We start from the raw sequence: 14,040 nt of genomic DNA, 5'->3' as shown, positions 1-14,040 counted from the left end.
ATGTCGGCCTGTTGGGTCGATCGGAATGGATTTAGTGGTCATAATTTTCCCGCCTGGTTTGGAACTGCACTGCCTCTTCTTCGGTTTGGGGGAGCACCACTCCCCAGATGAACCCACATCGAGATCGTTCAGAATTGGTTGACCAATGGCATTAATGGGAAGGACAAGTGAAGGAGAATCCAAACAGATTTTATCGTGATCAGGTTTCATAGCCAAATCTGCCCCTCTGGAGTTTTGACTACGTTTCTTCTTTTGGGGAGAACAACGGTCTTCAGGTGGGTTTGAGTCTACGCTCCTCGAACTAGGTTGGGGAACCTCCGGGACCGAAAAGGCAGATGAGGAAGAATCCGCACAGGAACGATCATGTGCAGGAACGACCGCCGGTTCCTTCGCCTTCTTTGGCCGCTTCGATTTTGTTCCCTTCGGTTTGGATGTCTCCAGGGAAGAAATCATGTATATGTATAGAGGTATGTGGTTCTGTGCATGTATGAACAGTATAGTATAGCGAAGTAAATTATTGCATAGAGTCGTATAAAATTGTTTTTTGTCGCTTGATTTGGATTGAACAGATATATAGTATGTAACTATTTCATTGATTGTATTGGTGTGATCAATTGATCCAGTTATAACTTCAAAGTCTTGTCGACATTCGATTGGTTCAGGATGTTTGGAAAACTCGAATTTCTGTGATATTAATTTAAGTGCAACTCAAAAAAAACTGTATTCAACCAAAATGTTTGCTAAAAGGTTCTTGAAACATTTTGATGGTCACAGTAGTAAATTTTACGAACCTTATGCAAAATTTAATGCGGTGTCATTATCAAATTTGATATCCGTCAAAAACATTGCTAACAAAACGCTACAAAACCACACGTAATAACTGGAAAGAAGTAGATGGCATCAAATTTATTTATAAGCTGAGACAGTAAGGAGGATGCCAATGAGTGTCGGTTGTGTACATATTTCCGTTGAACAGTACACTCAGAGCGTGTGCAGTCCAGGAATTCCGTATTCATTCATTCATACATACATGCATGCATACATACATGTGGGATATGGAGCACACCGCCTAAATACCAATCTTGAGAAATGAGGTTTCTCAAAACCAGAAAGGAGAAAGCTAATTCGAAGACTACAGATCCAATCCATCACTTTCCAGAAGTTTATCATTTAAATATATATGAGCATGTCTAGATATGTAACTATATGCATGAGAATACGTACATAAAACATACAAATCTGCACATACATACATACATACATACATACATACATACATTTTCACGGTTTCACGGAAAAAGAGCAAAATAAACTGACGCGGATTCTCCAAACCCAATCTATTAGCGGCACAGTGAAGTTTTATAAGACATTACAAAAATTCTCCATCTGAGATTCTTATATGAATAGATGCACACACTTGGGTTTATGCATCGACAGTTCAACCAACACACCAACCGCATATTTACAAACACCAGGAACTCTCTTAACTCAAAATGTCTTGTCGTTTTGAACACTCACAAAAGAACTTAAATTAAACCAAAAGAAAAATTCCTACATATATAATGGAGCCGTCAATATCAGACGTGCAGGAGGAGAAGACGATTTAAAATTAACTTTTGAATGCTTCCTTGTACATCTATTCCAACGCCTCCAGCCGAAACCAGTAACTGGTTTATTTCTTCAATTATAAATAAGAGAAACAACTTTTATTTACTAAAATAGCGTTATTCAGATTGGATTTTTAAAAATATACTTTATACCATATGGAATTTCGCTAACAGGATCATGGCTTGAACTTAATAACACTACCACCGACGATAACATTAGATATAGATAGCAGCTGCTTCAAAATATTCAAGTTACGCATTGGCCTTATGACGTGACCCGAGTTGAGAACAAAAGTTTGGTTTGTTGAATCGATATTACCACGGAAAGATAATATGGAATGGGTAGATGAGAAGAAGAGCCTAAAATTTGAAGGACTCAGGGAATTGTGTGAAGAACCACGATATTAGTGTATGGTGCTTCCGGTTGAGATGACCATGTTTTGGGATCTGTAGCTATTTGGCTGACATTGGTCTTGGGAAAGATCACAAAAGAATAGTTCATGAACTGGATAGAGAGAGAAGCAAAGAAATGCTTCATCATCGATATGGTAGACATATGTGAAAGACGTGGGTCAGCGTCGAATTGAAAATAACTGGAAGAACTACAGAAGTACAAGGATCTTGAAATCGAAATATTGAAGATGTTGGGCATGAAGGGGAAAACAGCACCAATAATTACTAGAACATTTCAAATGATAAAAAAAATATGACCAAATAACACTACACACTGTGCAAAAGATGGTTCTGCTAGGAATATCCGGCATCCTGCAAAAGAAAGTAACGTATAAACAGCACAGTTCAAACAAGACAATCATCATGCACAACACACGCCCTATACAATAACAAACTAATAAAGTAAAACAACGTAATCCACGCAACGCATACACTACCAGATAAATACCTTGTGAAATTATATAACGCACACACTGTGGGAAAGGTTTGATCTAGGCTACGTTAGGTATCTTCCTAAGTAGTTTGTTGCAAATAAGATAACGTATATAAAATATGTGTCTATGTATACTTATATATGTGGAGAGTTTACGAAAGAAAAAACAAAACAAAAGACGAAGGCAGGTGGTGTACAAAACAAACAGATGTATTAGTATAACGCTCAGGAATAGAAAAAAGTCTTTTACATTTCGAGCCTACGCTCTTCTGCAGAAAGGGACACAGAAAAAACAAGGAGAGAAACAAAATGTGTGTAGTGGCTACAGGAAAGTTTAGAAAGTATAAAAATAAATATAAAAATAAAGTAATTACAATGATAGCAGATGCATACATGTATATATGTATATACACACTAACACACACACGTGACCTGAAGAGGTCAATGGAAACGAATATATTTGCACTTAGGATGAACTTTGAATTTCTTATAAATTTTCTCTCCGTGCCCTGCTCCAGAAAACGTTAAATAATGTGGAGGCGAATCAATCTGTTATTAAATACTATTTCAAGTGAATATGCTGAGCACTACTTTCGTTTGATCACCCACTCCTGTATACCCACTCACGTACACACACGAAATATATATATATATATATATTTCACGTACACACACGAAATATATATATATATATAATTTATACATTATATATGGAAGCACTCCGTCGGTTACGACGACGAGGGTTCCGGTTGATCCGAATCAAAGGAACAGCCTGCTCGTGAAATTAACGTGTAAGTGGCTGAGCACTCCACAGACACGTGTACCCTTAATGTAGTTCTCGGGGATATTCAGCGTGACACAGAGAATGACAAGGCCGGCCCCTTGAAATACAGATACAACAGAAACAGGAAGAAAGCGTGAGAGAAAGTTGTGGTGAAAGAGTTCAGCAGGGATTACCACCATTCCCTGCCGGAGCTTCGTGGAGCTTTAGGTATTTTCGCTCAATAAACACTCACAACGCCTAGTCTGGGAATCGAAATCGCGATCCTATGACCGCGAGTCCGCTGCCCTAACCACTGGGCCATTGCGCCTCCACTATCTTCCTAAGTAGTTTGTTGCAAATAAGATAATGTATATAAAATATGTGTCTATGTATACTTATATATATGGAGAGTTTACGAAAGAAAAAAAATACAAAACAAAAGACGAAGACAGGTGGTGTACAAAACAAACAGATGTATTAGTGTAACGCTCAGGAATAGAAAAAAGTCTTTTACGTTTCGAGCCTATGCTCTTCTACAGAAAGGGACACAGAAAAAAACAAGGAGAGAAACAAAATGTGTGTAGTGGCTACTGGAAAGTTTAGAAAGTATAAAAATAAAAATAAAAATAAAGTAATGACAATGATAGCAGATGCATACATGTATATATGTATATACACACTAACACACACACGTGACCTGAAGAGGTCAATGGAAACGAAAATATTTGCACTTAGGATGAACTTTGAAATTTCTTATAAATTTTCTCTCCGTATCCTGCTCCATAAAACGTTAAATAATATGGAGGTGAATCAATCTGTTATTAAATACTATTTCAAGTGAATATGCTGAGCACTACTTTCGTTTGATCACCCACTACCGTATTCCTTCTCACGTACACACACGAAATATATATATATATATATATATATAAGATATATATAATTTATACATTATATATATTCCTATATACACACACGAAAATACATTTATCTTGATGCGCTTATAGCCGCTGAGCTGTTCCTCAACGCCTAACATTTTTGCTGTTCAACATAATCTAACTAGGTAATATAAACCATACCCTTTAAAGATGTCTCTAAGACATTCCATCAAGAGAAAGTATTGGTTCTGTAGAAACTTTCCTTCATTCACTCATAATATTTGCAGCTATTTATATGTCTTCTATCTTATCTTCAGCTTTTAGTGGTTGAAAAATCAAATTTAATTTCTTGTGACAATTTCGCTGTAGCATTAATTGAATTATTACCTTTCGTCTTATCCTATTTCATAACACTACTGCAGGAAGTATTCTTGTTCGACGGAATGGTATAGTATACAGCGTTAAATATTGTATTCTTAAAGAGTCTTGTGCTACACAGAACATCTATCATCACAACAGCATTTTCTTTCTTTTGTCTTCCATTATTTTTCTTCTTTTGTTGTTGTTGTTGCATGCTGGTTGCCATGAACGGGCGCCTTAAAAGCACCCCCCTCTCACAAAATTAGATTTTACCGCGTTTAATTGATGGAAAAGACTTTCCGAATATTTTAACGTCCATCCCATTAGGCCTGGAGGAGAAGAGCAACTCGTCCTTAGACAGTTTATTGTGTACGTATATTTTTGTAAACGTCCGTTCTGATTTGTCTATTAGGGGTTTAATATGGCCATCTCTCCGGTCAGAAGGAAGTTCTTGTCACAAGCATAATAGAAGAGAATACAACCCCCCCCCACCCAATGTAAGCACAGATTAAAAATTAAAAAATAAAACAGAGGAATGTTAATGAAACAGACATAAACACAATAAATTGCAATTTGGGAACAAGAAAAAAAAATTATCAGAAGCCAAAGTTTATATTACAATAATAAAAACACCGATCCCGGCAGCAACGTTAAGCTCACGCTACCATGAGCTTAAGAAAAACTTGTAAGCAGTATGTCACAATGGATAGTGCGTCTTTGTTTGAGAAATCTCTCCAAGAAGAAGTAAAGAGGCTGCTGCTGTTATCTTTATATATAAAAGTGAGGTTGTGTGCTGTTTGTCTCCTACGATTTAGATTCCTAACTACTCCCACATTTTGCGGTGCAGTTTAACCAAAACCGGGTATCTTACAGTCGTGATTCATATCGAGCCCTTCTGGGTATTAGCGCGCGTCTACGATGAGTCTACGATTTAAAAATAAATTTACCACGAAATTTTCCCATTTTTAATGCATTTTTGGCATATATAAGGGAAGTAACTCTCTAAAAATTTATTATTAAATCTCAGAACGTAAAAAGCAACAGTAACCCCCCCCCCTTGTGGTTAGCCATATTGAGATGGCTATTATACTTTACATCTCTAAAAATGCTTATATAGTTATTTCCCTTACAAACCCGAGCAACGCCGGGCGATACTGCTAGTTTCTAATAAACGATATATTTCACAGAACTCGGTCTAGAAGATATTTATAGTTTAGTTGATACAAGAATTGTTTGTGTTCTTTTTACTGATAAATAAAATGTTCTTTCTGGAGCCATGCCAGGCTCATAAGGTCCCGGTTTCCCGGTTTCAGTGGCGTAGAAATTCCCCACCCCCAGGACGGGACGCCGGTCCGTCGCAGGATTACTAATTTTTGCCAACTGAGTGGACTGGAGCAACGTGAAATGAAATGTTTTGCTAAAGAACACAACGCATCACCCGGTCCAGGAATCGAAACCGCAACCTTACGATCAGATGTTCAACACCCTAACCACTAAGCCACGCGCCTCCACTTACTGATAAATACAGGATGTCCACAAAGTCTGGGTACATGGAGTAAATAAAATCATAACATAAAGAATTAAATATAAGAAATAATAATTTCTTAAAATATGTGTTAATCCCCATGTACCCAGACTTTGTGGACACCCCGTAGTTTAGGAATATTGAGACATTCATCTCCATCGTACGAGGCAGCAAAGATAGTTTGTCTAAGAACTGGAAATCCTTTACAAAGTGCCACCCCGAATTACTTAAATTTCACGGCAACCCAAAGAGGAAACCTTAGCCTTCATGATCCACTGGCAAAAAATAAATAATAATATTAAAGAACACGAAACAAGTGTTGTGCTAATTGAGGACACAAATAAGAAATATCAGAAATCCCTAGAAGATAGATAGTTGCTGAAAACCACACCAAAAATCTTTAACGAATCGTATCAATGCTTCCTAGATATCTCAAGGACACGGTCAATGCACAAACCTGTTTTTCCCCTGAAAAGCTGTATTGTGAAATAAACTCAGCATTATTTTCCTGCAGAATGTGACCCTAGATATAATAAGGATGAACAGATAGGCAAAGAAAGAGAGACTACAGAGAGATTGTAAGAGTTAGCACTTCCTTCTCTTAAGTAGTAACTCTGTTGCAGTATGCCTATCTTTCTAGCTGTTTGAGATATTATAAATACAAAGGGAAAAACAGAGAAAGACACAATCGGAGCTGACACAGCAGCAGACACCCCGCGTTTTGGAGACGACTAGAGAAATGCCTACAGGTTACTGTTCTGAATGATTCACGCACATACCCACACACACACACACACAAACATATTCATCTTTAATATGTGTTCTGTACAAGCAATGCGTAGCATTTGCTTACATTTTTATGTAGTGAACTTATAACCCATGTAAATAAATCCCTTTTTAATCATGAAACAGTTTATGTATTTATTTACGCACACACACACACACACAATCCACCGTGGAGGCGCAATGGCCCAGTGGTTAGGGCAGCGTACTCGCGGTCATAGGATCGCGGTTTCGATTCCCAGACCGGGCGTTGTGAGTGTTTATTGAGCGAAAACACCTAAAAGCTCCACGAGGCTCCGGCAGGGGATGGTGGTGATTCCTGCTGTACTCTTTCACCACAACTTTCTCTCACTTTTACTTCCTGTTTCTGTTGTACCTGTATTTCAAAGGGCCGGCCTTGTCACTCTCTGTGTCACGCTGAATATCCCCGAGAACTACGTTAAGGGTGCACGTGTCTGTGGAGTGCTCAGCCACTTACACGTTAATTTCACGAGCAGGCTGTTCCGTTGATTCGGTTCAACCGGAACCCTCGTCGTCGTAACCGACGGAGTGCTTCCTCTTCCTCTACACACATCCACTATAAGATGGATAGGGAGCTCAGCAGCTGGAGGGATTACTAGGCAGTTTGATAGGCTGGCCGGTAGGTGGACGGATAGACTGATGGATAGGTAGTTTCGCAGATAGATAAATAGTTAGGTATTTGCATAGACAGCTTGTCTGATAGGTATAAATATAAATAAATTAATGGTCCGATTGATAGAAAGACGAACAGACGGGCTAAATGATAAAGTGACAGGTGGATTAAGAGTCAGATGACAGATGATTGGGCAATTAGCTGGATTAATAAATAGTTGTATAGAGAAATATTCTGGTAAATGGTTAGATAAATGCATAGATTGATAGGTACAGTAAATGTAGGTTGAGAAAGCCTGTAGTCAACGCATTCGTAAGCATATATGTAACAGTTATATGCTTGCATATACTTCTGTGTATATATAGGCGCAGGAGTGGCTGTGTGGTAAGTAGCTTGTTTACCAACCACATGGTTCCGGGTTCAGTCCCACTGCGTGGCATCTTGGGCAAGTGTCTTCTACTATAGCCTCGGGCCGACCAAAGCCTTGTGAGTGGATTTGGTAGACGGAAACTGAAAGAAGCCCGTCGTATATATGTATATATAAATATATATATATATATATATATTATATATATATATATATATATATATATATATGCGTGTGAGTGTGTTTGTGTGTCTGTGTTTGTTCCTCTAGCATTGCTTGACAACCGATGCTGGTGTGTTTACGTCCCCGTCACTTAGCGGTTCGGCAAAAAGAGACCGATAGAATAAGTCCCGGGGTCGAGTTGCTCGATTAAAGGCGGTGCTCCAGCATGGCCGCAGTCAAATGACTGAAACAAGTAAAAGAGTAAAAAAAAGAAAGTAAAGAGTATATGTATGTATGAATGTATCTGTAAATATATTCTGGTTTTGGTGTTTTCAAATTTGTCACTAATGGCGAATGAGTCGTACTTTTGAATCCCAAACACCCTCAGCATCACCGGTATTATCATCATATCTTCATCCTTGATATATCTCCATGGCCGCCATCCTCATCACCAATACCGCATCTCTCACTCACCCTCCACCCACCCACCACCCACCAACCACCAACCACCAACCACCAAAAACCCACCTTAACATCATTATCATCATTATCGTTTAGTCGATGTTGTCGTCGTCGTCATCGTCGTCATCTTCACAATACCATAGAGACCTCCACCCACCACAATTACAATGATGATGATGATGATGATGATGATGATGATGGTAATGATGATAATGATGATGATGATGATGAGGATGATGATGATGATGAGGATGATGATGATGATGATGGTTGGGATGATGATGATGATGATGATAATGATAATAATGATGATGATGATGATGATGGTGATGATGATGATGATGGTAATGATGATAATGATGATGATGATGATGATGATGATGATGATGATCCTCCTCCTCATCATCATCATCCTTTCTTTCATCTCTACCTCCACCTCATCACCACCACTACAACATCAATATAATCATCACCATCATCGCCACCACTCCCTAGAGTCCCCAGCTCCATCCATTATCGCCATCTTATAATTATTGCCACCACCACCGATGTCACCATCACTACCTACTTCCCCACATCTTCCAACACCAACGCCAACGCCAACACGACCACTGCAATCTCCTCCTCCTCCTCTGCATTGGGAGTTAATTCCTGCAGCGTTCGTCTTTGAACTTGCATTACGCTGTTTAAGCATTTCTCTTGGAGAATGCTTGTTGAAAATGAATCTGTCACCCGTACAAGTTACAATGTAGTGCCTAAGAGAGCAGAGCGAGGAAAATCGTTTACTCACGGCAACTTCACCGAAGAGTGTACGATGGAAGGAGCAAAGGATTTGTGTCCTGGTCCTGAGAAAGTCGATTTGTTTGGAGCATTCAGCCTTTCGGCAAGTTCAGTTGTGCGGAGAACAGAAGAACTTGGAGAGAACCTAGTGCTGCAGACATGCAAGAAAGCTAGGAACTTCTTGTGATATTCTGGATAAGTCTACTGATCTCTCGAGTACGTCACAACTCATTCGTGTTCCTTCGTGGTGTTAATTTGGGCTTTCGAATTACAGAAGAGTTGACATCCATTTGCAGCATGCACGGAACAACTGGAGAAGACATTTTCATGGAAGTGCACAAAACTATCCAAGGCTTATAACCTTCAGTGGAATATTAAGGCGGTGAGCTGGCAGAAACGTTAGCATGCCGAGCGAATTGCTTTGTGGTATTTCATCTGCTGCTACGTTCTGAGTTCAAATTCCGCCGAGGTCGACTTTGCCTTTCATCCTTTCGAGGTCAATAAATAAAGTACCAGTCACGCACTGGGGTCGATGTAATCGACTTAAATCCCTTTGTCTGTCTTTGTTTGTCCCCTCTATATTTAGCCCTTGTGGGTAGTAAAGAAATATATAACCTTCAGTGGAATCAGCTTCGACGTGTTACAGTTGATGGAGGAAAAAAAAACATGGCTGGAGTGAGGAAGGGCCTGATGGGACAGATCAGGACTAAGTTGGAAGATCTTCAATTCCCAGGAGCTCTGTTTATACACTGCATTATACATAAGCAAGCACTCTGTGGGAAAGACTTAGACATTTCTTGCATACTGAAACCAATCGTTTCTGTGGTGAACTTCATTTAAAGCCATGCACTTAATGATTGCCAGTTCCAGGCTTTTCTTGAAGAAATTGATATTGAATTCTGTGACTTGCCTTATCACACAGCAGTGAGATGGCTGAGCTGCGGTAAAGTCCTGTTTCTGTTTTTTTTTTTTTTTTTTTGTAAGCTCCGAAGAGAAATAGATATTTTTCTCACCGAAAAGGATAGAGCTGGTCCATTTCTGTCAAACCCTGCCCGGCTGTCAAAGTTGTCGTTTTTGGTTGACATCACATCCCACAAGAATGAATTGGACTTGAAACTTCAGGGAAAAGATAACCTTATCTGTGATCTCTACAGAATCATCAAAGGATTTCGGAGAAAACTATCATTGTTTGAAGCACAACTGGAAGGAGGAAACTTCCCTCATTTTCAGTGTTTCAAAGACATTCGTGCTGGAATTGCAGAAGATGGCTACCTCGAGTTTCCCGACATAAATAAGCATTTTTTGGAGAGATTTTCAGATCTCAACAGAAAGTGACAGTCTTCTGTCCTAGCTAGAATCTGTTTGATCGTAAGCTTGATGCGGTGCCAGTCGGACTACAGTTGGTGCTCAATGATTTGTAAGCAAATGACTTGTTTAAAGAGAAGCACAGAGAAGGAAGGCTTGTAGAGTTTTATCGCTGCTTACCTGATGATGAGTTTCCAAAGTTGAAGAAATTTGTCTCTGGTATGGCATCAGTGCTTGGAACAACTTACGTCTGTGAGCAAACATTTTCAAAAATGAAGCATGAGAAGTCAGCACATCGAACGAGGTTGGCTGATGTACATTTGAAAGCAATTCTTTTGGTTGGAAGTAGCAATTCCAAAGCTAATATTGATGATATCTTAAAAGCTAAATAGTTTCGTAAATCTCGGTGACCTTTTTTACTGTTTAGTTTGTGAGATTCGGATATGTGTGCACTGGATATGATATAACTACCGTATTGCTAACGCCGCCTTCTTTGACAACTTTTTGGTAAATACATATGTTGGTTGTCTTTATTACCCTGCGCGCGGAAGCGAAAGCAGGGTATTGTAATTACTCGTCTGTGTGTTTGCAAAATTGCAGGAAAACGGCTGAACAGGTTTCAAATAAATTTGGCGGAAATATTCAATGTGATGAAAATTTGACTTGATTATCTTTAAAACAGGCGGAGAGTGAATCAAAATGTTTTGACTGTGCAGACTTTTGAAAGAATTTATGTGCACGCAGGGTATGCATCGTTTTGGTATGTTCACAGCACCACGGAACAGTACACAATATATATATATATATATATATGTATATATATATATATATATATATAATATATATATATATATATGAAAGAATGGAGTTGAACGAATTACAGACGCCACAAAATTTTCTGCCCTTATCAAACGTGTGGGCAGTCTAAAAGTTTTCGTTCATCATGATGCTGACTTTAGTTCCTTGTTTTTCCTGATGAGAAGGCGGCATAATGCACTCCTTATTCCTTCGAAATTAGGAATATGCAGTCTTCGAAACATATGTCGAGAATAAAGGAATTTTGTTAATTCGTCGTTCAACTCCATTCTTTCATTTATTTGTATTAAAAAAAACACACAAATTTCCACACGAAAGCACGTGATCTCTGCCCTTGGCATGTAGCTTCAACCGTGTTTTTCTGACATGAATTTGCTACCCAGGTATCGGTTAACCGAATTATCCATACTAGGATAATTCATTCAACTACTTATATATATATATATATACATATATATATATATATATATGTATGTATGTATGTATGTATGTATATATATATGTGTGTGTGTGTGTATGTATGTATATATATATATATATATGTGTGTGTGTGTGTGTGTGTGTGTGTATGTATGTGTGTGTGTGTGTATGTGTGTGGTGTGTATGTGTGTGTGTGTGTGTGTGTGTGTGTGTGTGTGTTGTGTGTGTGTACAGTGATGGATTCGAGGGTTTCGATTATCTATGAGTTGATTTCTTAATTTCACCAGAGTATAAATACCTATAATGGTAATACTTAAAAAAGAAATTAATTTTTTCTTTTTCCTTTTTAATCGAGCTTACAAATTTCCCGATAAGCAAGCGGTCATATTATTTATATCCAATGATTCACCTGTCATCATTGAAAGACGTTGAAAACACTTCTCAAATTTTATGCAATATTTTCTATAAGTATTTCATTTTGTTCTCTTTCTTTTTCATAATCATGATTATTATTTGAATAATCATTTATTTAGCCATTTGCAAATTTTATTTATATGCATCTAGCGTAGACACCGATCAAGTTTACTTTTAGCTGTCATCTACTTTGGCTTCTAATCCTCTTTTATTCAAACAGTTACAAAACTTAATTCAATTCAATTAAAAATCATGGGTCAGCAACGCATTGTAAGCCACACTATAATTTGTGAAAGAAATTATCTACGCGCAGGGTATGCATCGCCACTCCAATGCCTTACTTTTTTCATTGGTTTATGTATTCACTGTGTTGGATTGAACAAAATGGTTATGCGACTCGCGCTTGCCATTCTCTCAGTTATCTGTTCCGCTGTGAAAAAGGTTTGATGATCCCTGGTCTATATGTTTATCTATTTTTCTCTCTTTATAAGGCATTAAACCTCGCTATTCTTTAATCCCCAACCCCCTACAGACTACAAGAATACCTATTTCTTTATTGCCCACAAGGGGCTAAACACAGAGGGGACAAACAAGGACAGACAAACTGATTAAGTCGATTACATCGACCCCAGTGCGTAACTGGTACTTATTTAATCGACCTCGAAAGGATAAAAGGCAAAGTCAACCTCGGCGGAATTTGAACTCAGGACGTAACGGCAGACGAAATACGGCTACGCATTTTGCCCGGCGTGCTAACGTTTCTGCCAGCTCGCCGCCTTATAAATGACAGCTTCTCTTTCTTCCTCTCAACTTATCTGTTACTTTATTACCCACAAGGGGCTAAACATAGAGGGGACAAACAAGGACAGACAAACGGATTAAGTCGATTACATCGACCTCAGTGCGCAACTGGTACTTAATTTATCGACCCCGAAAGGATGAAAGGCAAAGTCGACCTCGTCTGCTAGCTTCGGACGAAAGGAAATCAATTTTGTTAAACACATTTCTTTTAATAAAGTATATTTATTTTTACCCACATTGAGTTTATTTATTCTAACTGGTCTGACTAGGATCCTATGAACAGGATCATAGCACTTATATACACCTTTTATACTGCATAAAGGTTGAGAGCTGGTTGAATCGTTAGCATAGCAGATAAAATGTCTGGAAGCATTTCTTTCGGCTCTTTCATTCTGAGTTCAAATCCCACCGACATCAACTTTGCCTTTCATTCCTTCGGGATTGATAAAATAAAGAACCAGTCAGGTACAGGGCTCGATGTAACTGACTTGTCTTCTCATTTCAAAAATTGTCGGCTATAGACCATCCAATGGACCGATATCTCAACAGGGAGTGTTGCAATCTCAGTCATTTGTACGCCATGGGAAACCTAGTAAGCAAAAAAATATATATATGTGAATATTTCTTTGAAATATTCACATGAGCATCTGATACGTTTATATATGGGTCGATTAATTAAGTACCAGTTACGCACTGGGGGCGATATAATCTTCTTAATCCGTCTGTCTGTCCTTGTTTGTCCCCTCTGTGTTTAGCCGCTTGAGGGTAGTAAAGAAAAAAAAATATATATATATATATACATATGCATATATATATATATATATATATAAATATATATATAAAACATATACGTGTATTATTTATATTATTATATATGTAGATATACTTTATATACATACATACACACGCACGCACACGCACAACACACACACACACACACACACACACACACAGAAATGCATGCGTACTCTTTTCTTAAACTGTGTCCACGTGAGTGTGCGCGCACATGCGTGAATCCGTGCCAGTTAAAAAAAAGCAGATAAAGTGGGTGATTGAAAAAAATCATCTACTTCCATT

This window comes from Octopus sinensis, linkage group LG2 (assembly GCF_006345805.1).
Source record: "Octopus sinensis linkage group LG2, ASM634580v1, whole genome shotgun sequence".
Lineage (NCBI taxonomy): Eukaryota > Metazoa > Mollusca > Cephalopoda > Octopoda > Octopodidae > Octopus > Octopus sinensis.
This window is presented reverse-complemented; position numbering follows the sequence as displayed.